This window comes from Schistocerca piceifrons, chromosome 3, assembly GCF_021461385.2.
Source record: "Schistocerca piceifrons isolate TAMUIC-IGC-003096 chromosome 3, iqSchPice1.1, whole genome shotgun sequence".
NCBI classification, from domain to species: domain Eukaryota; kingdom Metazoa; phylum Arthropoda; class Insecta; order Orthoptera; family Acrididae; genus Schistocerca; species Schistocerca piceifrons.
Window position 1 is genome coordinate 641,884,634 of NC_060140.1, and position 27,580 is coordinate 641,912,213.

Here is a 27,580-nt window from a genome sequence, read left to right on the forward strand (position 1 = left end):
TTTTTACCTACTTGATCCTCTGCTGCCTTTACTACTACATCCCTCAGAGCTACCCATTCTTTTTCTACTGTATCTCTTTCCCCCATTTGTGACAGTTGTTCCCTTATGCTCTCCCTGAAACTCTGTACAACCTCTGGTTCTTTCGGCTTATCCAGGTCTCATTTCCGTAAATTCCCAGCTTTTTGCAGTTTCTTCAGTTTTAATATACAGTTCATAACCAATAGATTGTGGTCAGAGTCTACATCTGCTCCTGGAAATGTCTTACAGTTTAATACCTGGTTCCTAAATCTCTGTCTTACCATTATATAATCTATCTGCAACCTTTTAGTATCTCCAGGATTCTTCCATGTATACAACCTTCTTTTATGATTCTTGAACCAAGTGTTAGCTATGATTAAGCTATGCTCTGCGCAAAATTCTACCAGACGGCTTCCTCTTTCATTTCTTAGCCCCAATCCATATTCACCTACCATGTTTCCTTCTCTCGCTTTTCCTACTCTCGCATTCCAGTCACCCATGACTATTAAATTTTCGTCTCCCTTCACTATCTGAATAATTTCATTTATTTCATCATACATTTCATCGAGTTCGTCATCATCTGCTGAGCTAGTTGGGCATATAAACTTGTACTACTGTAGTAGGTGTGGGCTTCGTGTCTATCTTGGCCACAATAATGCGTTCACTATGCGGTTTGTAGTAGCTTACCCGCACTCCAATTTTTTTATTCATTATTAAAGCTACTCCTGCATTATCCCAACTTCATTTTGTATTCATAACCCTTTATTCACCTGACCAAATGTTTTGTTCCTCCTGCCACCGAACTTCACTAATTCCGACTATATCTAAATTTAATCTATCCACATCCCTTTTTAAGTTTTCTAACCTACCTGCCCGATTAAGGGATCTGACATTCCACGCTCCGATCCGTAGAACGCCAATTTTCTTTCTCCTGAGAACGACGTCATCTTGAGTAGTCACCGTCCGGAGATCCGAATATGGGACTAGTTTACCTCCGGAATATTTTACCCAAGAGGACGCCATCATCATTTAACCATACAGTAAAGCTGCATGCCCTCGGGAAAAATTACAGCTGTAGTTTCCCCTTGCTTTCAGCCGTTCGCAGTACCACCACAGCAAGGCCGTTTTGGCCAATGTTACAAGACCAGATCAGTCAATCATCCAGACTGTTGCCCCTGCAACTACTGAATAGGCTGCTGCCTCTCTTCAGGAACCACACGTTTGTCTGGCCTCTCAACAGATACCCCTCCGTTGTGGTTGCACCTACGGTACGGCCATCTGTATCGCAGAGACACTCAAGCCTCCCCACCAACGGCAAGGTCCATGGTTCATGGGGGTAAGTAATCAATATCAAGTGTAAATGTCAACGCAGGAATCAACTATTTACGTTCTCATTTAGTTTGTGTTTAACCATTACCGCTCGTTGTCTGGGCAACGGAATAATGAAAAGCTGTATAGGAGGGGGAGGAGCGGTTTATAATTGGTGAAGACAGATTGAATTACTTAGAATTTAACGACCACTTTAAACCCTTTTAGAGCGGGATAGCTCGGATACAGTGATCCTTAGGTGGAAAGCCAATAGACGACAGATCTGCAAATCATTTATTAACATCATCTAAGGAACATACATTGGTACTTAGAGCATACAAAAGGATTACTTATAACGGGATTTTAAATCATTATCTGTTTAAATAAAAAAAAGTTAACATTACCGTTAGGCGGCACTAGCCTCTTAGAAGGTTGTTAACAAAACCAGCAAGTTTTCTTTAGTTACTTGGAGACACTAACGCACGTATAAAAAGGGTAATAACAACATAGAATGACATCTTGACGTCAAGCCAATGGATATAGCCTCAGTTCTGCGAAGCGGCCTCCCTCTGTATTATCTTCAATCTAAGATAAAACCAACAGCCACTAGTGCACACGAAAAGACAATAAGTGTGCACTCTAATGTTGCACAACGACAGACAGTAGCCATTTTAAAATTTATTATTTTACTAAGCAAAATCTGCGGACTACGAAACATGGACATTAGCCCCTTCAGCCAAACACAGGAAATTTAAAGACAATTTGCTAACGACAAAATTTTTACAGCAAATTTGCATGAACACGGATAATAGACCTAGGAAATTAACGACCTGACATTTAAATCGCAAATTGAGCAAATTTTCTAAAATGACCTGAGATCCAACACTTTTAAAATTACAGGACTCACGACCACAACCAGTACAAACGACAACACACAAATGTTTAGATACGGACTGTAAATGACTTAAATTTCTGGCATTAGCCATCCCTGAAATTTTCCACAAAGATGTCCAAATCTGCGGCACAATGCGGTTAAGCGAACTCATGCTCCAGCCACATTTAACTGCAGGTTAATAGGCAATATTACTTAAGCGCTATTACAAGTAACAAGAGTAAAGATAATTTCAGTCTGAAATCAACAAACACACTGACCTGCACAACTGCTTGTTCCTTTTAAAATTTTACAACTTAAATTTTGGGAAATTCGTGGTAAGTTCCTACGGGACCAAAGTTCTGAAGTCATCGGTCCCTAGGCTTACACACTACTTAACCTAACTTAAACTAACTTACTCTAAGGATAACACAGAACAAAGCTTAGAGCTTTACGTACTTGTCACCCAGAAGAATACCACACAGCTCTACTCTTCGAAATAATCAAACAAGAATACGTGGTTACTAACAGTACCTTGAGCCGACGATCATCTTTTCAGCACTCGGAAATCAGAACTGTATTACCCATTCCGTTGCAGACGGTTTACCAGTGCGTTTTGCTGACCGCATAGAAATCGGCTGTCAGTAAATGCAAGTCATCAGCTGTTAAAGTTAAGTAAGCACCACACTCAGGACGTTTTATTGCTTCCGTATAAACCTTGCTGCATCTACAACAGATAACGGAAATAAATGTTAATCCACAATGGAGCATGAAAGACAGCACACTTCTCAAAGCCGAGCACACTAAATTTTCAGCTTGCAGTTTATACGGTGGACGAAAGTCGAACACAGTAACTACTGAAACACTCGTGGTGCACTACCGGTCGAACACAGGTAACTCCCAGGCCCGCTTACGCCGCTCTCCGGTACATCAAAACAACTGTCAAATTCCCACTGCCGAGGAGCGGCGGCATCCACCGCACCGTAATCCGTCGAATCTGCTTACAGGTAAACAATCCCATTGACGGCCCACAACTCACTGTTCAACCGCAAGAGCAGACGGCTTCTCCTATGCTCGGAGAGACTGCGGCCCCTGACTTTAGCCTGATCTATACAACTACACGGCCGCCTGACAGGTCCGATCGATATGAACCTATCAACACAGTTGAAGAAATTATTGGGCGCTATAGTCTTCTTATTTTGCGCCAGTTTGGCGACATGGATACTGATACAGATGAGGTGTAATGATTACGACATCACAAATACCTGGCTGCACCGTGAAGAAAATCTCCGACCTGCTCAGAATCGAACCCGGGATTTTCCTTTATTTACCACTTAATTCTTCAAATGAGGCGAAGTTGTATATATTTATGAAATTAAAGACGTACAGGATGCTCGAAAACTTCCGCTACAAACTTGAAGACTTTGAGAGAGAAATGAGTACAGTCCCCAGGTCGTGGTCGTGCGGTAGCGTTCTCGCTTCCCGCGCCCGGGTTCCCGGGTTCGATTCCCGGCGGAGTCGCGGATTTTGTCTGCCTCGTGATGACTGGGTGTTGTGTGATGTCCTTAGGTTAGTCAGGTTTACGTAGTTCTAAGTTCTAGGGGACCGATGACCATAGCTGTTAAGTCCCATAGTGCTCAGAGCCATTTGAAACTTTTTTTTTTGAATGAGTACACAATATTTTGCATAAGAACCCAGTTTTTAGAAACGTACCATTTCCCTACAACAGCCATTTGAAAGCATGTTTTCTAGGCAGTACGAAACAGATAGTCGTGGTGGAGGGAGCATACGTGGAGCAGGCTGATGTCATGTGACGTCTATCCGGCCTCTCTAATCTCGTTCGAGCATAATGCACATGTCCGTTACACCAACATCGATAAGTATGCGTTTGCAGAATACACCGATTTGATCCTTCTGGAGGGTGAAGCTGACGGTAACAGAAGGACTGCTTTTATGAGGATCGTTCTCCACAAGGTCCGACTCCATCCCATAACCTTTTCGCCACAGTTGAACAACAGCTTAAAAAAGGGAAGGGGTACCTTCATCGCCAACAGGCGTGACTGTGGTGCTCCAAGCAGACGCTGCACGCCCAGAGTGGAAGAGGCTATACAGCATCGCACAGAAGTGAACCCGTCACCGAATTCACGAAAAATTTCTTTTGCTGTTAATGAGTACAACTGTCAACCAAGTGATGCACTGGGACACACCTGGTAAATTGTTCGTAAAACTGGTCCTTTTGCCAGCATGTTTTCAAATCGTAGCACGGAAACGGTACATTTCTGGACATGGATTCCTATTCAGAATATTATGCACCCACTCTCCTCTACTTGTCCTAGAAGTTTGTGACGAAGATTTCAGAAAATCCTATATCCTTAAACTGTATCACATACCAGGACAACATATGAACAGAACATCAAAAACTGTATTCTTTATCTATTTTCTGTTTTCCAAAGAGGTCTGTTTCACAAAGAATCTACACCCATCAAAAAAAGTTTTGCATCGCTCTGGTTCCCAGAACACCTGAAGAATGTCGTTGACTGTGTATGTTGTATCACCGACACAGTCACTTTGCCTGTTCAGAGGTGTCACTAAACCTACCCCATGTTGTAAACAACAATCCATGAGCAGCGCCTGCTGGACGGACTGGGTCCGACAGCCGATCATTTCCAGTCATTGCACCAAAATGGACGTATACGGCTCGTGTTGCTTGTAGTTCATCCATGCCTAGACGGTCAATACCGCGGTTCGATCTGGTCCGCATTGTTACTTTGTGCCAGGAAGGGCTCTCAACAAGGGAAGTATCCAGGCGTCTCGGAGTGAACCAAAGCGATGTTGTTTTGCTTGCGGCCGGCCGCGGTGGTCTAACGGTTCTAGGCGCTCAGTCCGGAGCCGCGCGACTGCTACGGTCGCAGGTTCGAATCCTGCCTCGGGCATGGATGTGTGTGATGTCCTTAGGTTAGTTAGGTTTAAGTAGTACTAAGTTCTAGGGGACTGATGACCATAGATGTTAAGTCCCATAGTGCTCAGAGCTATTTGAACCATATTTTGTTGCTTGTGGCATGAAGTTAAATGTGCCTTACGTCCGCCGTCCAAACTCAGAGCTCTCTTGGGCTCATCTAAGGACAGCCTCCGCCTAAGAAGACCCGGTGTTTACGAGATACCTTGTAACTGCGGCATGTCGTACATCGGACCAACTTGTCGCACTGTAGAAGAGAGATGCACTGAACACCGACGCTACACTCGTCTGGAGCAACGAGAAAAGTCTACTGTGGGCGGGCATTGTCTCAGTACTGGCCATTCTATGAATTATCAACATGCCAAAATTCTCGCATTGACGAGTTCGTACTGAGACAGTGTTTTAAGGAAGCAGTGGAAATATGTAGCTCGACGAATCTTGTAAACAGAGACGCGGGCTTACAGCTTAGTACAGCTTGGGATCCAGCACTGGCCACATTGAAGTCGCTTCGAGCAGAGAGAAGTACAATTGGTCATACGACGGATGACGATTCGCAAGCAACATAAATATCCTGTTGACAACGGGAGGATAATCAAGGCGCCTACGCGGACGCGCATTTTTGCTCGCGGCTTCCGACAGAGGTTGCTGGGGCGGCCGATGGCAGCGCAGAGCAGCGGCGGCAGCCTCCGCGCGTGCGCCGAAGTCTTTGGTTCTTCATCCTGTAGGTGGCGTTGCTGTCCTTCCAGCTATCGGTTGATATCGTCGCTGTTGGCCATCGAATTTGGCTCCTCCACGCATGCGCATTTCCTGCCTAAGACTGCCATAATTAGGGGGCTCTGGTCTTGCCTTAGCAGTGTGTTCGTCACACCTAAAGATGTCGGCCAGTTGCGCTGATGAAATATTGTGAAGTTTTCACTATGACATCCGACGTCTCGCCCGAGAACCATATACACTACATGTCCGTCTGCAAAGCCTGGAGCAACACATCCGATTCCTATACAGAGTCCGCAGCTCGTGGTCGTGCGGTAGCGTCTCGCTTCCCACGCCCGGGTTCCCGGGTTCGATTCCCGGCGGGGTCAGGGATTGTCTCTGCTTCGCGATGGCTGGGTGTTGTGTGCTGTACTTAGGTTAGTTAGGTTTAGGTAGTTCTAAGTTCTAGGGGACTGATGACCATAGATGTTAAGTCCCATAGTGCTCAGAGCCATTTTGCATCCTATACGGAGAGGAGATGGTAAAAGAAGTTAGTAGTTTTGATAAACTACGGAATAAGAAGAGCAGACTGCTATGTGCCCTTTCTCTTTTTGTCATCAGTCTACTGCCTGGTTTGATGCGGCCCGCCACGAACTCCTTTCCTGTGCTAACCTCTTGATCTCAGAGTAGCACTTGCAACCTACGACCTCAATTATTTGCTTGACGTATTCCAATCTCTGTCTTCCTCTACAGCTTTTGCCCTCTGCAGCTCCCTCTGCTACCATGGAAGTCATTCCCTCATGTCTTAGCAGATGTCCTACCATCCTGTCCCTTCTCCTCATCAGTGTTTTCCACATATTCCTTTCCTCTCCGATTCTGTGTAGAACCTCCTCATTCCTTACCTTATCAGTCCACCTAATTTTCAACATTCGTCTATAGCACCACATCTCAAATGCTTCGATTCTCTTCTCTTACGGTTTTATTAAGATAACGAGATCATCGAGTTATTCCGACGTTCGCTAAGGTGACGCACTTCATAACCTCTGCAGCCGCCAAAAGGATAAAAAATCGAGCAGGCCATGCACTGGTAGGAGAAAGGATTCACCATACTCGTCGATAACTGGACTTCGTATCCGGAGAGCTCTTGGCACTTCATTTCAAGATATCGTCAAGACTGTCCGCTGATTCTTGGACGTGGGTTGACAGCGCTACTTGGGCGTTCGGAGACTGGAAACGACAACAAGACGCAGCACGCCAAATTGATAAGTTTCATCGCTTCAGAGACCGTTTACCCCAAGAAGAGAACAACGGATTTCGTGGACGAACTGTATACAATCTAACGGACAAACCTTTGCCTGACGCGGCGGTATCGGTCTTGGAGAAAGGATTGATCATCGCACCCACTCCGACGACACCACCTGTTCTGGACATCATTAGCTCCGTCGAACAATGCGTCCTAAAACGTCCCAGGGAATCTGCCGAGGAGATTCGGCGGGAGACTTGCCGTGCTCTGGCACGGACTCAAGTGCCTAAGAACAATATAACAGCTGCAGAGAGGTCAGTGGTTCGAACCCTACGAGAAGATCCTTATATTGTGATTTTACCGGCGGATTAGTTACATGCCACTGTTATCCTCTCCACGTCAATGTATCTGAGCGAGATGCACCAGATTTTGGGAGACTCTGCATATCGCACACTAAACAAGGACCCCACAGACAAAATTCAGCGAAAAACTTTGGAGCTCCTCAAAAACAGCACGATCTCCGATGTGGTTGCTAAGAGACTACGTACACAGGCGCCCGTACCTCTCATGCTATACGGATTGCCCAAAATTCACAAGGATAATGTGCCGCTGCGGCCTATTGAGAGTAATATTGGGGCGAAACATCTGGCAGCGCATCTGAGCCCTTTAGTAGGAAACTGTGAGCATCATATCCGTAAATCACAAGACTTTATTCGTCGGCTCAAGAACTTACGACTCGCACCATACCATCATGTGCTCACCTCGACGTACTTCTTATTTAATGGACAATACTTTGAACAGACTGACGGCGTCGCAATGGGTAGCCCCTTGTCACCCATTGTGGCTAATATTTTCTGGGAAGACTTTGAGGAGAGAGCACTCCAGACGTCGGATTTGAAATCTACGTGTTTTTGGCGATATGTGGACGACACCTTTGTTATCTGGCCTCACGGCATTGCACCACTGAATGTTTTTCTTGGGCATCTTAATTCGCTTCATCCCAACATCAAGTTCACTATGGAGATGGAGAAAAACGGCGAACTTCCGTTCCTGGACGTATTGGTACGGAGAAAAGAAGATGACACATTAGGTCACGCAGTGTACCGTAAACCAACACACAGGGACTTATACTTACAGGCCACAAACTGTCACCATCCTTCGCAACGAAGTGGTGTACTGAAGACGTTGGTTCACAGAGCACGAGCCATATCAGACTCAGACAGTTTATCCAATGAGCTACTCCATCTGCGTACCACTTTCCAACAAAATGGGTACTCCGAACGGGAGATTCGCCGTGCCTTACAACCGAAGCGGGTTACAAAACGTGAGGAAGTGGAAGAAGGCGAAGAACAAAGGGGAATGGTCATATTGCCATACATCGGCGGTGTCTCTTCAAAAATAGGAAGATTATTGAAGAGGCATAAAGTTAAATGTGTCTTTCGTCCGCCGGCAAAACTCAGAACTCTCTTGGGCTCATCTAAGGACAGCCTTGGCCTAAGAAGACCCGGTGTTTACGAGATTCCTTGTAGCTGAGGCATGTCGTACATCGGACTAACTTGCCGCACTGTAGAAGACAGATGTACTGAACACCGACGCTACACTCGTCTGGAGCAACCAGAAAAGTCTACAGTGGGCGAGCATTGTCTCAGTACAGGCCAGTCGATGAATTATCAACATGCCAAAATTCTCGCATCGACGAGTTCGTACTGGGACTGTTTTTAAGGAAACAGTGGAAATACGTAGCTCGACGAATCTTGTAAACAGAGACACGGGCTTTCAGCTTAGTACAGCTTGGTATCCAGCACTGGCCATATTGAAGTCGCTTCGAGCAGAGAGGAGTACTATTGGTCATACGACGGATGACGATTCGCAAGCTACATAAATATCCTGTTGACAACGGGAGGATAATCAAGGCGCCTACACGGACGCGCATTTTTGCTCGCGGCTTCCGACAGAGGTCGCTGGGGCAGCCGATGGCAGCGCAGAGCAGCGGCGGCAGCCTCCGCGCGTGCGCCGAAGGTTCTTCATCCTGTAGGTGGCGTTGCTGTCCTTCCAGCTATCGGTTGATATCGTCGCTATTGGCCATCGAATTTGGCGCCTCCACGCATGCGCACTTCCTGCCTAAGACTGGCACAAATAGGGGGCTCTGGTCCTGCCTCAACGCCGACTCCTTCCCGTTACCCAGTGTGGCTTTCGGCCGTCCTTCTCTTCCGACGACCTTCTCCTTCACCTCACTCATCTCCTTTCCGACCAGCTTAATTCCCGTCGCTCCGCGTTCTTCCTCTCCCTGGACCTCGAACGTGCTTATGACCGTGTATGGCATTCCGGTCTCCTCTTCAAGCTCCAAATCTTCGCCCTTCCCATTAACTACGTCCGTCTGATCGGCTCCTTTCCCTCCCACCGTCCTTCCTACGTCACCATCCATAACACGGATTCCTACATCTTTGTCCCCTCCGCCGGTGGGCCCCAAGGCTCCGTCCTCTCCCCCCTTCTGTACCTTTTGTACATGGCGGACATACCGCCACCTTCATCCCCCGTCCACCTTCTCCAGTTTGCCGATGACACGGCCTTCCTTGGCCTTGCCCCCACCTTGCAACGCTCCCAACACCTTCTCCAATCCCATCTTGACCGGTTCACCACTTGGTGCAATCAGTGGCTGCTCAGGGTCAATCCCTCCAAAACCCAGGCGATCATTGTAGGCAAAACCACCCCTTCCTTCCGCCTCCTTGATTTCTATCTCACCGTCTATGGCCGTCCTATCGCCCTCACTCCCACCCTTAAGTACCTTGGCGTCACCCTCGACCGTCACCTCGCCTGGACTCCCCATCTCCGGACAATCCCAGCCAAGGCACACTCCCGACTCCATCTCCACAAGCTCCTTTCTGGCCATACGGGGGTCTGGACCCCTCCACCATCCTCCACACCTATAAATCCCTCATCCACCCTATCCTTTGTTACGCCCATCCGGCCTGGATCTCCGCCCCCCCTACCTTTTATAAATCCCTACAAATCCTTGAACGCCAAGCTCTCCGCCTCACCTATCTCATCCGTCTCCCCTCCCCCACTCGGATCCTGTATGATCTCATCCCCTTCCCCCACCTCCTCCTTTTCCTTGAAAGGATACGGATCCTGTACACCTCCCGCAAACTCGATCCTCCTCATCCACTTGTCTCAGCCATCCTCTCCCACCCCTGCCCACTGCCGTGCCTGTATTCCCACGTCCCACCCGGTCTCCATCTCTCCACCCTCCTTACCCTCTCGCAAGGTGGCTTCCACCAGCTCCCCCTCCCTGATGATGTCCTCCTCACCTCCATCTACCCCTCCTACCAACTTTGATCCTCCCTCCCTCTTCCTGTGTCTGTTCCTTTGGGCTCCCTCCCTCCCTCCTCCCTTTCTCCACACTCCTCCCCCGAGCCTCCCCTCCCCTGTCCCTCTACTACTCCTCCCATCTCCTCAGCCATTGGCATCTTTGTTCTACCCCCTCCACCCTCTCCACCCCCCCTCACCCTTCTTCCCCTCTTGGCAGGTCCCCGGACTTCCACACGCTACGTGGACTTTTGCGTGCTGGAGATCATCGCCATCATTGTCTCGTGTGTGTGAGGTCGTTTTGTGTTTTTAGTGTCCGCCGTCACGCTTCTACGTTCACTTGTGCCGTCGGATTCATCAGTGTTATCTGCACCATGTCAACGTGTTTCCAGTGTCGTTGCCGTCGAATGTGAATGGCTCCGGGTTTTTTGTGTATCTGTGAACACTATTGTTTGCCCGTCACTATGTTCATTCTAATTCTCCATTCTTGTACTGTTATTGTCAACACTATGGCTGAAGAGCGGCGTAGCATGCCGCTGACAGCCTACCTGATTGTTCAGGTATTAAAATAACAATAAAGGAAAAAAAACCTGCCTTAGCAGTGTGTTCATCGCACCTGAAGATGTCGGCCAGTTGCGCTGATGAAATATTGTGGAGTTTTCCCTATGAGATCCGACGTCTCGTCCGAGAGCATTATATACAAAGCGATGTTGTTCGTTCATGGAGGAGATGCAGAGAAACCGGAACTGTCGATGACATACCTCGTTCAGACCGCCCAAGGACTGCTACTGCAGTGGATGACCACTACCTACGGATTATGGTTTGGAGGAACCTTGTCAGCAACGCCACCATGTTGAATAACGATTTTCGTACAGCCACAGGACGTCGCGTTACTAGTGAAACTATGCACAGTATGCAGCATGATGCGCAACTTCTCTCCCGACGTTAATGGCGACGTGCATCTTTGCAACCACGACACCATGCAGAATGGTACAGACTGGCCCAACAATAAGCCGAATGGACCGCTCAGGATTGGCATCATGTTCTCTGCACCGATGAGTGTCGCATAAGCCTTCAACCAGACAATCGTCGGAGACGTGTTTCGAGGCAACCCGGTCAGGCTGAACGACTTAGACACACTTTTCAGCGAGTGCAGCAAGGTGGAGGTTCCCTGCTGTTTTAGGGTGGCATTATGTGGGGCCGACGTACGCCGCTGGTGGTCATGGAAGGTGCCGTAACCGGTGTACGATACGTGAATGCCATCCTCCGACCGACAGTGGCACCATATTGGCAGCATTATGGCGAAGTATTCGTCTTCATGGACGACAATTCGCGCCCCCATCTTGCACAATCTTGTGACTGACTTCCTTCAGGATAACGTCATCGCTCGACTTGAGTGGCCACCATGTTAACCAGTTATGAAGTCTACCGAACACGCCTGGAATAGATTCAAAACGGCTGTTTATGGATGACGTGACCTACCAACCAGTCTGAGAGATGTACGCCGAATCGCCGTTGTGGAGTGGGACGATCTTGACCAACAGTGTCTTGATGAACTTGTGGACAGTATGTCAGGACGAAAACAGGCATGCATCGATGCAAGAGGACGTGCTACAGGGTATAAGAGGTACTGGTGTGTACCGCAATCTGGACCACCACCTCTGAAGATCTCGCTGTATTGTCGTACAACATGCAATGTGTGCTTTCATGAACACTAAAAAGGGTGGAAATGATGTTTATGTTGATCTAAAAAATTGTTCAAATGGCTCTAAGCACTATGGGACTTAACATCTGAGGTCATCGGTCCCCTAGACGTATAACTACTTAAACCTAACTACCCTAAGGACATCACACACATCCATGCCCAAGGCAGGATTCGAACCAGCGACCGTAGCAGCAGCGCGGTTCCGGACTGATGCGTCAAGAACCGTTTGGCCATGTCAGGTCAGCATGTTGATGTCTATTCCAGTTTTCTGTACAGGTTCCGGAAGTCTCGGAACCGAGGTGATGAAAAACTTTTTTGATGTGTCGGTATTAGAACTGACAAATGGCCCATTAACGGCTTCAGCGTAAAAGGAAAGAGCGCGAACTCCTCTACTGGATCGGCTGGCAAAATCGTTAATGGTGGCAGCGATCAGCATTACCGAAATTTTTTTGCGGTAAATCTTTTTTTTTTTTTTTTTACATTGGAATTAAGAGCCAAACAATCGTTAGCTTTTAGCTGTAACTGGGATTCGTCGAGAGATATCGAGCTGCCCCATCGCAGTTACGTCGATAGAAGAAATGAAGGAACTGGCACAACGTTACTCTTAAGGGCTTCAGGTCGCTATTCTGCCGGAATATTATTACGGATTGAGGATATTTTCCTCGGAGAAAGGAGGAAGTGTGGCGGCTAAAGTGGCTTTTGTATTTACGCAGCCAGTAGCACTTGGATCGGGAACAAGAGAAGTTGGCGCCACTCCAATGAGCTCCAACTTTTGGGCGAAGCTCGGCAGCACGACTTTACACTTGACCGAGCAGGGAGGGAGTTTACCAATAGCAGGTGCTACGGGTCGCTAGCTGCTGCTACAGGTCGGCGCCAGTGAACAGTCAGCGCAGGACACTGCGAGTTCCAGTTTAAATTCGTAAACTACAGGGAAGATTTAGAATACTAAGACTTATCGGAGACTACAGAATAAGGAACAGAACATTATTGAAGCAAAAAGTGGTCGCCTACATCGTGGACAGCGACAGACTCAGTACAAAGAAAGAAACGTTATGTTAATATATCTCTGGTATTTCAGTGTATGAATACGTCCATAATTAACTCGACTCTTATTTCGTTTACCAATATAAATATTTCTGTGTTACGAGTAACATTTGTTAATAACGTGAGACCAGACTTCTCGATCTACACTTTCGTAGCGCAGCTCTAAGCCAGATTGTCTTCTATACTGTCCTAAAATGTACAGGAACTGATTTTATTTGTGGTGCATAAGCGACATCAGCACAGCAACTACGGTGGTAGTTTGAACTGGCAATCTGCTGTGAGCAATGAGTTTCCTGTAGTGGACGTGGGACCCTCAGGTGTCAAAGCTGGCCGGCCGGTGTGGCCGAGCGGTTCTAGGCGCTTAAGTCTGGAACCGCGCGATCACTACGGTCGCAGGTTCAAACCCTGCCTCGGGCATGGATGTGTGTGATGTCCTTACGTTAGTTAGGTTTAAGTAGTTCTAAGTTCTAGGGGACTGATGAACTCAGATGTTAAGTCCCATAGTGTTCAGAGCAATTTGAATTTGTCAAAGCTGTCATGTTGGAAATCACAGTGCAGCAAAGAACTGAACATCTTTAAATCAAGCGTTCAAGACATTTTTCTCAATGTTTTGAAAAGAAGAAAAGTATGTGCCATATCTGTCCGGCACACTTTGACTCCCGAACAGGAAGCGACCTGTGGACGCATTCAGCGACTTGACTGAAATGAAAAAAGCGGATAAATCACTGTGCAGATGCTCTCTGACGGTCTACAAATACCAGAGAAGGTGGGAACGTGATTCGCGAGTTTAATATCCCAAAGAAAGATGTTTCTGACATTTACACGTGGTTGTATCGACGTTCTATGCATTGTACGCAAGTGGGGGAAGAGTACATAAAACTCTGAAATTTTAAAACAACCAACTTAAATTTTCTCTGCTTTTTACTAACAGAGTCTCGAAGTTCTTGGATTGGTGGGGAAAAACTGAATCGCTATTACTGTACCTATTGAAACGTCCCCTTTGAAAAATTATACACTTGACTGGGCTTAAACTGACACACAATATTTTTTAGCGCAACGCAATCTGACTTTCAATAATCCCTACAAAAGAATGGCCCTGTCCAATATTAACCTATACCTTTCTCAGATCACTTACCTCACAAAAATCTTCGTTACTCAGACTACTGCAATACATCGAGCGCCACTACTGCCAGCTAAATAAAAGATTCAAATTACAGAAGGCACTAACTACTGATAGGCATAGCAAATGAAAGATTTTAATAGAGAACAAACAATGTATTTACCTTAATAGTCATAATATATATATAGCAGTTCATGACATCCAGTCTTACAAATTTCAAAACTCCGCCATCTCTCTCCCCACATCCACCACTGCTGGCGGCTCACCTCCAACTGCGCAACGCTACGCGCTGTTCACAGCTAACTGCCCAACACTACAATGGCAGACATCAATGCAAACTAGCCACAGACTGCACACAGCACAGCCAGTGATTTTCATACAGAGCGCTACGTGGCGTTACCAATAAGAAAACCTAAACAGCCTACTTACATAGCCCCCATGCTCCCCACAAAAAAATTTACAAATTGTTTTGAGCAGTGGCCAATACAGATTTGAAAAAAATTTTCATAATTACAATAACAAAGATATCAAATGCACACACTTATTGATACAGTGTTGGTCAAAAGCTAAAATTTTCTCACAGTCCATAAAGACAATCCTGATCATTCATCACAGTAAAATTGCAGTGAATTTTTTTCTCAAAGTCTGAGCATTTAAAGAAAATGCACACAGAAGTAGTGGATTTCCATGCAGTTTTCAAAAAGTAGTGTTGTCCTTCCAACGGAAAGACAGTGCTGACTCTTGACATGCAGACAGGTAATGGGCCACAACAGAGTAAACCCACAGCAGAGTCAGTCGAAGTTTTGAAGAATATTGGTAGGTAGGTCATCACAGAGCAGTCCCACTGTAGTCCTGGTAGGGATTACGGTATTGGTGGGCCACCAGAGGTGCAGACCCACTGCAGTCCTTGTCGATATAATGGTATTGGTGGGCCACTAGCGGTGCAGACCCACTGCAGTCCTTGTAGAAATAATGGTATTGGTGGGCCATCAGAGATGCAGACCCACTGTAGTCCTTGTAGAGACGGCCAGCAGCCGCGTGTAGCGACTGTGCAGGTGCACAATCACCATCGAAGAGTCTTGCAGAGAGTATAACAAGTCCATAAACCACCACTTGTGCACTCACAAAGTTTTTGGAATTGTCCTTAGAACCAGCAATGCTGTTATCCAGTCCCTTGCTGAATGATTAACACACGTCCGAACACTATCAGTCCCTACTTCTCACATATTGTCCATATACTATGACCAACAAAAACGTGTGCAGTGAAATGTAACTTACAAGTTAATATTTTGATGAAGTGGTGTCAATTACAATTTTGTAACATAAGAATACAATAACAAAGGTGCAAAATACATCATTAAAGAACATAACAATACAGATAACATTTGTAGCAAAACAGGCTTTACAAAAGAATCGAAATAACATATACATCAGTGTTACAGGAATCATGACATAAGTACATACATAAAAGCTCAGAATAACTTTTGAAACATCAACTTCACACATGAGCATTAAAACAGAACAGAATAAATAATGTCTTTACGAAGAAAATAACATAGTATTTGAAAAATTCTACAACATAAATCTTATTAGCTAAACACATAAAGACAGGAAAAGCACAAATATACAAGAGTACATAAACACATAGCAGAACAACACAGGAGAAAAGGACAGGATTTGTTTTCAGTGTAACATTTGGTACTGCAGTCCAACCCAAAACTTCATTCCATAGATCTTTCGTCTTATTTCAACATTTGTTTCCACCAAAAAAAAAAAAAAAAAAAAAAAAAAAAAAAAAAAAAAAAAAAAAAAAAAAAAAGTCCAATCCAAGCATGCTTTCTGTATTCTGTTCACATCCTCTTTCAAAAATAGTTTTTCTCCACTGTGCACAACTTTTTTGGCGAAACTATTTTCTTATAGCTTCTCAATGCATTTCTTCCAATTCATCGTAGTTAGTTTCTTATATAGTCTACCCCCTCTTAAGCTAACTTAAATCTACTGAGCTGAGGTGCTAAACTGAGGGATGAGGCAATGCAGCAGCATAAAACAATTAATACAAACAGCAATGAAAAAAACGGAAATTGTCAAAGCAAGCTGCAGTAAATCTAAATTACCAAGCAATGCAACATTACAACTAATATGAGCCAATGTGCAGCAACAAGAAAAATAAATCAGTAGTAAAACTAGCTTAACAGAGTAATACAAAGTGAAATTTAGTAGCACTATGCCTGGCAAACAGCCACAGCAAATGCAATAACTTATATCTAAACATGAGAGAGCTCAAGCACAAAAAATATTAGAGTAAAAGTGGCCATGTTTAATACCTATGTCACATCTTAACACTAGAGTGATGCATCACTGTAACTTGCTCTAGCAGACAAGTTACCAAGTCACTGACAAAAATTATGTATGCAATTCCTGTGAAGTGGAAATGTCTTTTTGTGCTCCCCCATTTTTTTGGAGTACATCCATCATAAAGTTATTTTTTACTGGATCTGTAGGCATAAAATATTTATATTAGTACACCTATAAAATTTAATGCTGCAGTCCAGCTAGGAACTAGATATTAAACATAATGGGCAAAGCAAGGCGTGAAGCGTCGTTCACTAGCCATATGGCATTTCATAATGCAGTAAACAATCTTTCAACTAGCAAGACAATAGACATGAAATGTTTCTCATCATTCTGTTTCAGTAAATAACATAAATTAAGAACTCTACAGTGTAATCATGTTTTCAAGTTTGAGGGTGTCGTATTTACGATGCTTTCTACAAAGGACTGTCAATATCGAGGATAATGGCCCCCTTTTTTTTTCTTCTCCACCTGTGCCTCTGAAAGGCACACACTAATGGCTTGTTTTCAGGCGCCTGTCGTGCAGCTGGGTGCCCACGATGCATTACATGAAGGTGGTCACTTAACATTCTTACCGAAATATTTACGACAGCAGTTTCCGCTACAGTGACAGTCTCATATAAAAATATTTCACAGGTCAAGAATTTGCGTTACAAATCTGTAGAAACAAAATCCTATTGATATAACGGAGTCCAAAAAATTTCCGTTGGCATTGTAACACATTCACGCATTTACATACATTTCATAACTCTTAATGTACGATTCTTGGTTTCCAACAACCTTTTTCACAAACCAGAGTCCCTAACCACTACTCATTATTCCTTACCTTATTCGTCAACACTTCTTCAATATTTCATCATAACAGATACGTAGCATACTCAAATAACTCATATAGCATCAGCTTATTGATCATAACCATACCGCAAGAGCATAATTCACATGGTCATCGTAATAATAACATCAAAACACGTCAGTCAACTCTCAAAATCGTCGTAGCTTTCTCCAATAATTCCAAAACCTAAAAAAAATTCTCTGCTCATTTCAATAGTGTCATCTACCTCAAACGTACTTTAAAATCATGCTCCCTTACCAAATATATCATTCAAAGCTCTCATAATATCACAATGGGTCTGATAAAATATGAACAGTTCACAAAGTACAGACAAAATACAATTTCGTAAGTGTGAAGTATCCTGGTAGGGTCGCCATATGTAACGTCCCCTTTGAAAAATTATATACGTGACTGGGCTTAAACTGACACACAATATTTTTTAGCGCAACACAATCTGACTTTCAATAATCCCTACAAAAGAATGGCCCTGACTAATATTAACCTATACCTTTCACAAATCACTTACCTCACAAAAATCTTCGTTACTCAAACTACTGCAATACAGCGAGCGCTACTACTGCCAGCTAAATAAAAGATTCAAACTATGGAAGGCACTAACTACTGATAGGCATAGTTAGCAAATGAAAGATTTTAATAGAGAACAAACAATGTATTTACCTTAATTGTCATAATATATATAGCAGTTCATGACATTCAGTCTTACTAATTTCAAAACTCCGCCATCTCTCTCCCCACATCCACCACTGCTGGCAGTCCACCTCCAAATGTGCAAGGCTACGCGCTGTTCACAGCCAACTGCCCAACACTACAATGGCAGACATCAATGCAAACTAGTCACAGACTGCACACAGCACAGCCAGTGATTTTCATACAGAGCGCTACGTGGCGTTACCAATAAGAAAACCTAAACAGCCTACTTACACTATCCATGTGTGGTTTTGTATAGCAACATGAAAAGAAAACTTTTGCAGTTACGTGATTTACTGCATTTAACACTTCACTGTGCTGCTTTGGAGACGTGCAAGAAGGAGCACAGTATTTTGCAGATGGGAAAATTTGCTTTATGAAGGTAACTGAAAAGAATCTGTCATTAGAACGCGCTGTTGGGCTTATGATGGGACAGTACGTGCTGCTCTGTGTAGTACTTTCTGTCAGGCATATATTGCTCTATTGAGAGCTGAAGGAAGAACACATAAATATATAAAATACTGTGTTTCTACAAACTGTGGAGAGTACAGTTCTCTTGAACTTGCATTTCTGTTAATAAATACATAAGTGCTACACGAATTACTTTTGATTCCATACATGCAATAGTGCATGCTAATACTCTGTACCACACTCAATACGATAACAGATTAGTGTTTCCTTCATTCAGTTTTCTGCTAGTTCCTTGTGCTTGTTTGAGTGTTTTGGAGTCAGTATCGTATATTGGTAACGGATGACGTAAAGTGACAAATTACGAAGAACTAATGTTCCTAAAACTTGTCTGGCTGTGGAGGTGAGTTAAATTGATTGTTCAGATGAAGATTCTTCTATAAACGTAAATGATCTGGAATTTGCAGACAGTGACATCAAACTTAAGACTACTATAGGGACTACATGTGAAGAAAATATTTTTTGAGGGATTTTAGTAATGAACTACTTGCTGATATACCTGTATTACAAGCTTCTATAAAACACCCAAAAGATATAGAAGAATCGAATCATTTGAAAAAATGCTTCATTTGTAAATGATTTTTTTAATATTCAAAGTAAGTATTACAGCGCCCCAAATCAATCTTAGAGTTGTCGACGCCGCATCGGATTTTTAAATATTTCTTTATTGACGAATTAATGCCAAAGATTGTAGAAGAAATTAATCTTCACAGCACTAAGAAAAAGTTAAACAATAAATGTCAATGCGCATGGGAGTAAAAAATTTATAGGTGTATGCTCTTTGGCTCCTGCTACTGTTGTTCATGATCTCCGGATTGATAGTACCGGTGTTGACCTAACAAAACAGACAACGTCTCAAGGGCACTTTCGGACTCTGCTGACTACTTTGAATTTTAACAACGATACGAAGCGACTAGATTCTCAGAGTCTGTATCATAGCAAATTGTACAAAATTACGTCTGTAGTTGATCATGTGAGTAAAAAAGCCTTTCAACTGCAATGAGTGAGCGTTTGTCAATTGACGAACAAATTTGTACATTAAAAGCTAGGTTTCACATGATGTATGTGTACAGGATTGGCGTATGGGCATGCGGTGGGCATTATGGAATGAATAGGATAATATTTAGATAAAGGCCATTTCGGCGAAATCATGTTAAAAAGGGGTCGCATAGGTCTAGGGAGGTGAGGGTGAGCCAGAGCGTAGAGTTTGGGGAAACATAGTTCGTGAAGCTAACGAAAGTCAGGTCGGTCAATCGGGCCAGAATGAGCGGCATGCCAGCTGCGAAAAAACTAAGTCTCCGGCACCGCAGCACCGGGAGAAGCCGGAAATGTTCACTGCCACAGGTCACACATCCAAAAGAGCCGGCCCGGCGACGGGCGGCTGGGTATACGACGCACTACGCGGCTTCCTCCGCCCTGGTTCGTTGGGACCGAGAGAACCCTGCAGGTAGCATGGAATTTTCCAGAGCGTCGCCTGCTAAGCAACACCTGGGGAGGCGTTACCTCGTCAACACGTGAGGGAGGCGCGTGGCCAAGGTGCCCTTCCTCGGTGCTGACTTCCTGTTGCTAAACTGTGGGATGAAAGAATGTACAGGCAGCCGACACTGCCAGCCGTGGCTTGGCCGTAATGGAAAAATGAAATTACGTTTGAAAGCTCATCTAGTATAATCCCCTACTGTCTGGCTCATCCTTTACCTCCTCCCTCTTCCGTGGGAGTGGGGAACGTACGTGAATTTGCTCAATTTAATTATTTAAATGTAAAAAATTGTAGTTTGCATAACAAAGTACACGTCACTTGATTAAGAATTGCCCTCACGGAAAATGGCAGGAGTCTTAACCTATGGGAGGGTGTAGAGACTCTAAAGACCTCCTAGTGGTTGCAAAGGGACTTACACACGTCAACAATATTATGTGTATACAAGAACCATAAAACTTCTAAACATAAATCAAGACAAAATTATATTAATGAAACACATGAATGAAAGATGATGACTTGAATGAGGCAAACATGCCAAGAGCTTTTGTTGTCAGGGTGAAGTAAAAGTGTCTTTTTGCTTCCCCTCGCCCCTCCTCACTACCCACCCTTCGCCCTGCAGGCCACATGCCTCAGCCGCACTAAACCTTCGTACATTCGTACGTTGCAGTTTAAACAGCAAACCTAAAAGGATATTATAGAAATAAATTCACCAGCTTAATATTGCCCTACAGATTTTAATATTCTCATCTAAAGATGAGAATCGATTTGTGTTGTCTATTTGAGTTTTTAGTAAGGAAGAAAATCTTGACAGAAATTTTTCCTTGTACCAATTGTCTACACCATCAGGATTACAAAACGTTTGAATTTCAGATCGATCTCCAGCTATGTCGTATTACCATCAAGGTTAATAAACGGATCTATATGGCGTCAAGGAAGCTGGTCCTTGCATGATATCTGTTCTCTAAATGACCGTTGTGTGGTAAACTGTTAGCCAAGGAGTTGGGTTTGGAATGCCATCGCAAAATACAGTTTATTTAGAAGTCTAACATCTGCCAGTTACCTAAATTTTAGGGAAACAGGGTGTAAGTAAAATAATTGGAACCTGATAGTTTCGTGTGCTCTAGCGATTGAAGTTATTAGAGTCCCTGAGTAACTGTTGTGAGCATTATATGGTAACTTTGGAAAAAATATTGTGACCGCCAAGAGAACTTCACTTGTCACACAGCAAGGAGGCTACCCCACCACCCACATACAAAGACCTAATCAGTTCTACGCCACCCTCGCCACCCCCCACCAGGACCAGGCCTGGCCATCTGCGTTGTCTCCAGCTGCAGAAGTAAAGAAACGACATCTGCCCCTCCGCATTCCTGAGGCGTGGGACCGCAGTACAGTATCCTATGATAGCAGGAAGTAACTGACATATCTCTACTAAATAGGATATTATTACTTTCATTAAACACTACCACTATTGAAATTAAGGTTTAATCTGTCATGACAGAAACTGGGAATGCTTTATATATGTATTAAGTGGGAGTAGTAAAGAAGGGAGAAGTAAAAGTTCTGACTTGTAAAGGGTTACTTGAGAAGCCATCTACGACCTGGTCTAAGATATTAAAAACACATTACAGTAGTAAACACCATTAGTATTACAAAACAATCACGGAACCCGCCATTCGTAAGGCTTAGTTCCGCCCGCAGCCTAGTGCAGTAGCACTGACTTACGTGGGTGCGGATGTCAGTACTACCGCCAAGTCAGTTGAAACCGGATGCAGCTGTACTGTCAGCTATGCTGTCAGCAACTTACATTCTCACGAGCGCGATGCGTGTCGCACCTTAGCACCTCAAGCTGCACTGAATGTCAACACAGAATTCTTAACCACTATATAACGAACCCTTTGAAAAACTTTACGCACATTTTCAATACTAGGGTGCTGTATCCTTAGTGGATAAGCAGAGCAAAAGTGTGGGTTCAATTCGAGAAAGTTTTCCAGGATGTGGGGATACGCAACACAATGCAAACAATTAGTAATAACTTGTATTAAGAGAAATAAACAGATTACATAACTTCTGATATGTTGAGCGAAGCAAAGTACAGGATACAATATTCATAGATAATTTGTTCTTCTCCGCTGGCTAGCTGGTGTACGTCTTTACTCAGTAGGAAGATTCGGTGCTCTCCTTCTATTGGCTGCCGCGTGGCGGGGCACCCAAGTGGCGGCCCGCAGCAACTTTGCTGCCAACCTGCGTTTCTTCTCGTGGCAGGCGCAGTATCGGAGCTATCGATACTGCACACCCCCCCCCCCCCCCCCTTCGCGGCCTATGGCCGTCGCGTCATGGCTACTGGGCGCTAACGACCGTGGGGGAGAGTGACCTGTGTGAATATTTTGATGAAGCCTGAACGTCGAACTGCAGGCAGGGACGCCAGGCTCAGCGCGAGCCCCATGGAAAACTACCAAAACTATGGGCGACGCTAATCTCCACAGCTGGAATGGCGTGCTACTGTTGTCCCGCGATGTCATCAACTTCCACTGGATGGACGTCTGGAGAAGGAGCCTGCGATGGTAAGGATGGCGACGCCAGGGGGCGCGTGACTCAGAGGCGGTCGAAGCAAGTGCAGTAATGTGCGATGTGGGTGTCCATGCAATAATTCTTCCGGCGAGGAACCGTTGTGCGGCTGCGAGCTATAGGTAGCCAGGAAAATAAGCAAGGCGTCCTCGCTGGAATGATCGTGTCGGAGGCGGGGTCATGTGCTCTTTAAATGTCCTTACTAGACGTTCAACGGCACCGTTTGACTGAGGATGAAACGGTGCGCTTGTGACGTTATCAGTTCCCATGCTCTTGCAGAAAGAAACAAACTCCGACGAAGCAAACTGTGGTCCGTTATCGGTAACAATTGTTCGCGGCAACCCCTCTATGCAAAAGATGGCCGGCCGGTGTGGCCGTGTGGTTTTAGGCGCTTCAGTCTGGTACCGCGTGACCGCTACGGTCGCAGGTTCGAATCCTGCCTCGGGCATGGATGTGTGTGATGTCCTTAGGTTAGTTAGGTTTAATTAGTTCTAAGTTCTAGGCGACTGATGACCTCAGAAGTTAAGTCGCATAGTGCTCAGAGCCATTTTTTTGCAAAAGATGGACCGAAGCACCTTGTTTGTTGCTGCTGTCGTGGTAGAAGACATTTGTACCACAAACGGAAAATGACTATGAATCAAGCAACAATAATCATCGCTAATTCCAAAATGGTCCCGCAAAATCCAAGTGAAGGCGTTGCCATGGCAAGGTGGCAGTAGGCCAAGCAAGTAAGCGTTGCGGCGGAGCTGACTGATGTTCAGAACAGACGGTACAACGTAACGTCATACGCTCGATTTCCGAATCGATACCAGGCCAAGTACAATGGCGGCGAGCTAACTGTTTTGGTCGGATGACACCCCAGTGTCCTTTATGCAAAAGACGCAACGCATGTGCGCGTAATGACGTTGGCACAACTACACGCAACTGATCGGCTCCACTGCGAAGCAAAATGACACCGTTATACAAGGACAAATCATTACGGCGTGCAAAAGATCTGCAAACTACTGTGTCTGCAATTTGTTTTGAAGATCGTGGCCAACCGAAACGAAGAAAGTTCACAAGAAGTTTCAATTGTGGATCGGTGGCAGTAGCGTGAGCTATCTTCCGAAAATCAAGCGGAAACGACGCAAGCCAATCTGAAACCTGAGCGTCGACTGCAAAACAAGACGCCGGTGACGAATCAAAATCATAATAATGACCTATCGGCAGACGGGACAAAACGTCTGCGTCGGCGTGTTTGAACGTAGGGCGATACAGAATTTCATAATTGTAGGAAGAGAATCAGTGCCCAACGCTGCAAGTTACGCAGCTGTCGATTCCGGAAGAGGTTTGTTAGGGTGCAACAACGATTGCAATGGTTTATGGTCCGTGACAAGGAAAAATTTACGGCCATATAAAAAGTGGTGGAATTTTGTTACACCATACACAAGAGCAAGTGCCTCTTCTTCAATCTGAGAATATTTGCGTTGTGCATTATTTAGCAATTTTGAGGCGAAAGCAATTGGACGATCCTGGTGTCCAAGGCGATGGGACAAAACACCCATCCCAGAGGCCGATGCGTCAGCCGCTAATACTACAGGGAGCGATGGATCAAACTGAACTAACCATCTGTCACTCAAGAGTTCATTTTCAAATGTCTGAAAAGCTTTGGCACAATCGGGAGGCCAATGGAAAGGTACATTCTTCTTTCGAAGGCGGTGCAATGTTGCAGCAATTTGTACTGCGGTAGGAATAAATTTGCAATAATAATACAATTTTCCTAATACAGATTGCAACTCGAAGATTTTTGGGAGGCGGCAAATCTTTGACGGCAAGCAAATGTGACTGTAATGGATGTACACCTTGTCCATTTCAGTTTGAAAGAAGACACATTTAGATTTGTCACACTTTAGTCCAGCTGCGGACAAAACTTCAAACAAAGCACGAAGATTTAGCAAATGTTCGTCCAGCACCTACAATGTCATCTAAATAAGTGGAACAACCTGGAACCTTCGCTGTCAATTGTAACAAAAATCTCTGAAAACTAGCAGGCGAAGATGCGCAACCAAAAGGCAATCGCAAGAATTTAAACAAGCGAACATGAGTGTTAATGACAAGGACATTTTGTGACGCTACATCTAATGGCAATTTCAAGTAGGCATCTCTCAGATCTATTTTAGAAAAATACTTCCCCCTGTCGAGTCTCTCCATAAGTTCTTCCGGGCGAGGTAGGGGGAACGTGTCCACAACAAGCTGCGGGTTTACTGTTCTTTTGAAGTCCTCGTAAATGCGTAAGCGGCAGGACGGCTTTCGAATTTGCGCAATGGGAGAGGACCATTGACTGGCCGAGATTGGTTCAATCACACCTTGTCGTTACCATTCAGAAAGTTCAAAAGCTACTTGATCTTGAATGGCGAGAGGCACACGGCGAGCGCGACAAAACTTAGGTTGCGCTGAGGCTTTGAAGGTCACTTCTGCAGTAAACTGACGTGCTTTTCCCATGCCACAGGGAAAAAGTCCGCGAATTCATGACAATTTCTGTATACTGTCTGTGGGCACACACGATTTCACTGAAAGTACATTGTCCTGTATTGTCAATTGATACAAATCGAGAATATCCAGACCAAAAGTGTTCGTGGAATCTTCCGAGCAAAGTACGTGGAAGGTCACTGTTTTTGTACAATTACGGTACGTGGCGGGTAATCTACAGGTGCCAAGTACCTCAATATCGTCTCCGTTATAAGCTGATAAGTTAACTCGTGCCGGATTCAACGGAGGTCGTCCTAGCAAATTAAGTTTTCTTATTAAGTAAGGAAAGTGACGCTCCGGTATGCAATTGTAACTGCACTGGCAAATTTATGAATTGTCAAGTTCACAAGCAATCTGTTTTGTCTGACTAATGGAAGACGCACACTTTTGTGAGACTGTGACACTGGAAATGTCTATAATGACATTAATATAATGGTCACTAACGGGATATGATGTGATTAAATTGGTTGAAGGCTGACTTTTTGCCTGTCTTTGTCTTTGCAAGCAAACTGATTGTATATGGCCTATCTTTTTACAAGCAAAAAGTTTCACATTTCTGGATGGGCAGTTGCAGCATTTCTGTTTAGTGAAACAGCGCGGACAGGACTTCCTGCTCTGATTGAAGTCAGTGCGGGCTACATATCTGTGACGGTTGCTACGTGAACTGCGTGCCGCGTTCCCACGAGTAGCGTGGGGCACCTTAGAAGCGTGCTCTCCGTTTCCTTGACGGTCGTTGCGACCTGAACTGCTAGCTATAATTCGTTAATACGTGCAACTACTGTACACACAGTTGATGATCAAAGCACTGAGAGGTTAGTTCATGTGCTTCTTGGTGATAAAAGATAGTTAACACTTGACTTAATGAGGGATTACTGAATTGCAAAATTTTGTCTCTCACTTTGTGGTTTCAAGTTCTGCGTAAGTGCATACCTAATCAATGTATCTGCATACGGCGTACCACATACACACTTCAGGTTACATTTCTTAGTCAAGACCTGCAAATCAGTTACCCATTGGCAATACGTTTGATTGTCCTTTTTCTTTAATCTAAAAAATTGGTAGCAGGCTGCAGCAACGTGCACGTGAACCGCAAAATACTTGGAGAGGGCGTTATGGATTTATCCGGAAAGAGTTTTTCAGCTATTGTAAAAGTCCTACCCCCACACCACGACAAAAAATAATGGATCTGTTCAGTACGTGGGACGTGGTGGGCCAGGAAGTGTTTTAGTTGCTGCAGATCCGTCTCCAAATCTTCTGTTTCTTCGTGGAAGGCGCGAAATGTCGGCACCGTTGGTTTAGCAGCGGCTACTGCTGCTGGCTGTTGCCGTAGTAGCTGCAGCATCTGGAGCATCAACTGTTGCAATCCAACCTATTGCTGGCTTTGGCTCTGCTGCTGTTGAACCTGGGCTTAAATAACATTCAAGAGATCAGCAACAGTGGGTGGTGCGTTGCTGGCTGTGGCATATTGGGAAGCCCAGCAGGTATTTCAGGTGGGGTCGCCAAGGTACACAAGCAATAAAAATGTTAGCAGAAAAGCTAGCAATCAAGTACGACAACTTGATGTTACGAAGACTATAGCAAAGCATAATGGCAGACAAGCAAAAAAATGAAAAAAGGCAAAACACACAAAAGCAAAATCGGCATGTCAGTGAGAATGTGTCGCAATCCCTGCGAAAAATTTTTGACCTAAGCAAAGACGGCTAACAAGCAATGCGCTACTCACAGATAGTAGAAAAACATCTCTAAACCCATCCTCGTCGCCGTTTTCTGCTGCATCCTTAGTGGATAAGCAGAGCAAAAGTGTGGGTTCAATTCAAGAAAGTTTTCCAGGATGTGGGGATACGCAACACAAAGCAAACAATTAGTAATAACTTGTATTAAGAGAAATAAATAGATTACATAACTTCTGATATGTTGAGCGAAGCAAAGTACAGGATACAATGTTCATAGATAATTTGTTCTTCTGCGTTGGCTAGCTGGTGTACGTCTGCTGTATGGCTCGTCGTCTTCTCAGAAGGAAGACTCGGTGCTCTCCTTCTATTGGCTGCCGCGTGGCAGGCCGCCCTCGTGGCGGCCCGCAGCAACTTTTATTGTTAACCTGCGTTTCGTCTTGCGGCAGGCGCAGTATAGCTGCTATCGATACTGCACTAAGGAACTTACTTTCCTTCTTATACACTTTACACATGACAATTGGACTCTAATTTTATTAAAACCAAAAGCGCCAACGGGTAAGTCATATCGATGTCTTAGAGATGCAACTAGCTTCGCCGAGCCATCTATAATGAATATATGCAAGTAAGTAGGTGAGAGAATTAACAAAAGGAACAACATTCATACCCTTGAAAGATTGACTGGGAGACTGATAAGCACCAATATTCGCAATTATGAGGCAAGGAGTACAAATCAACA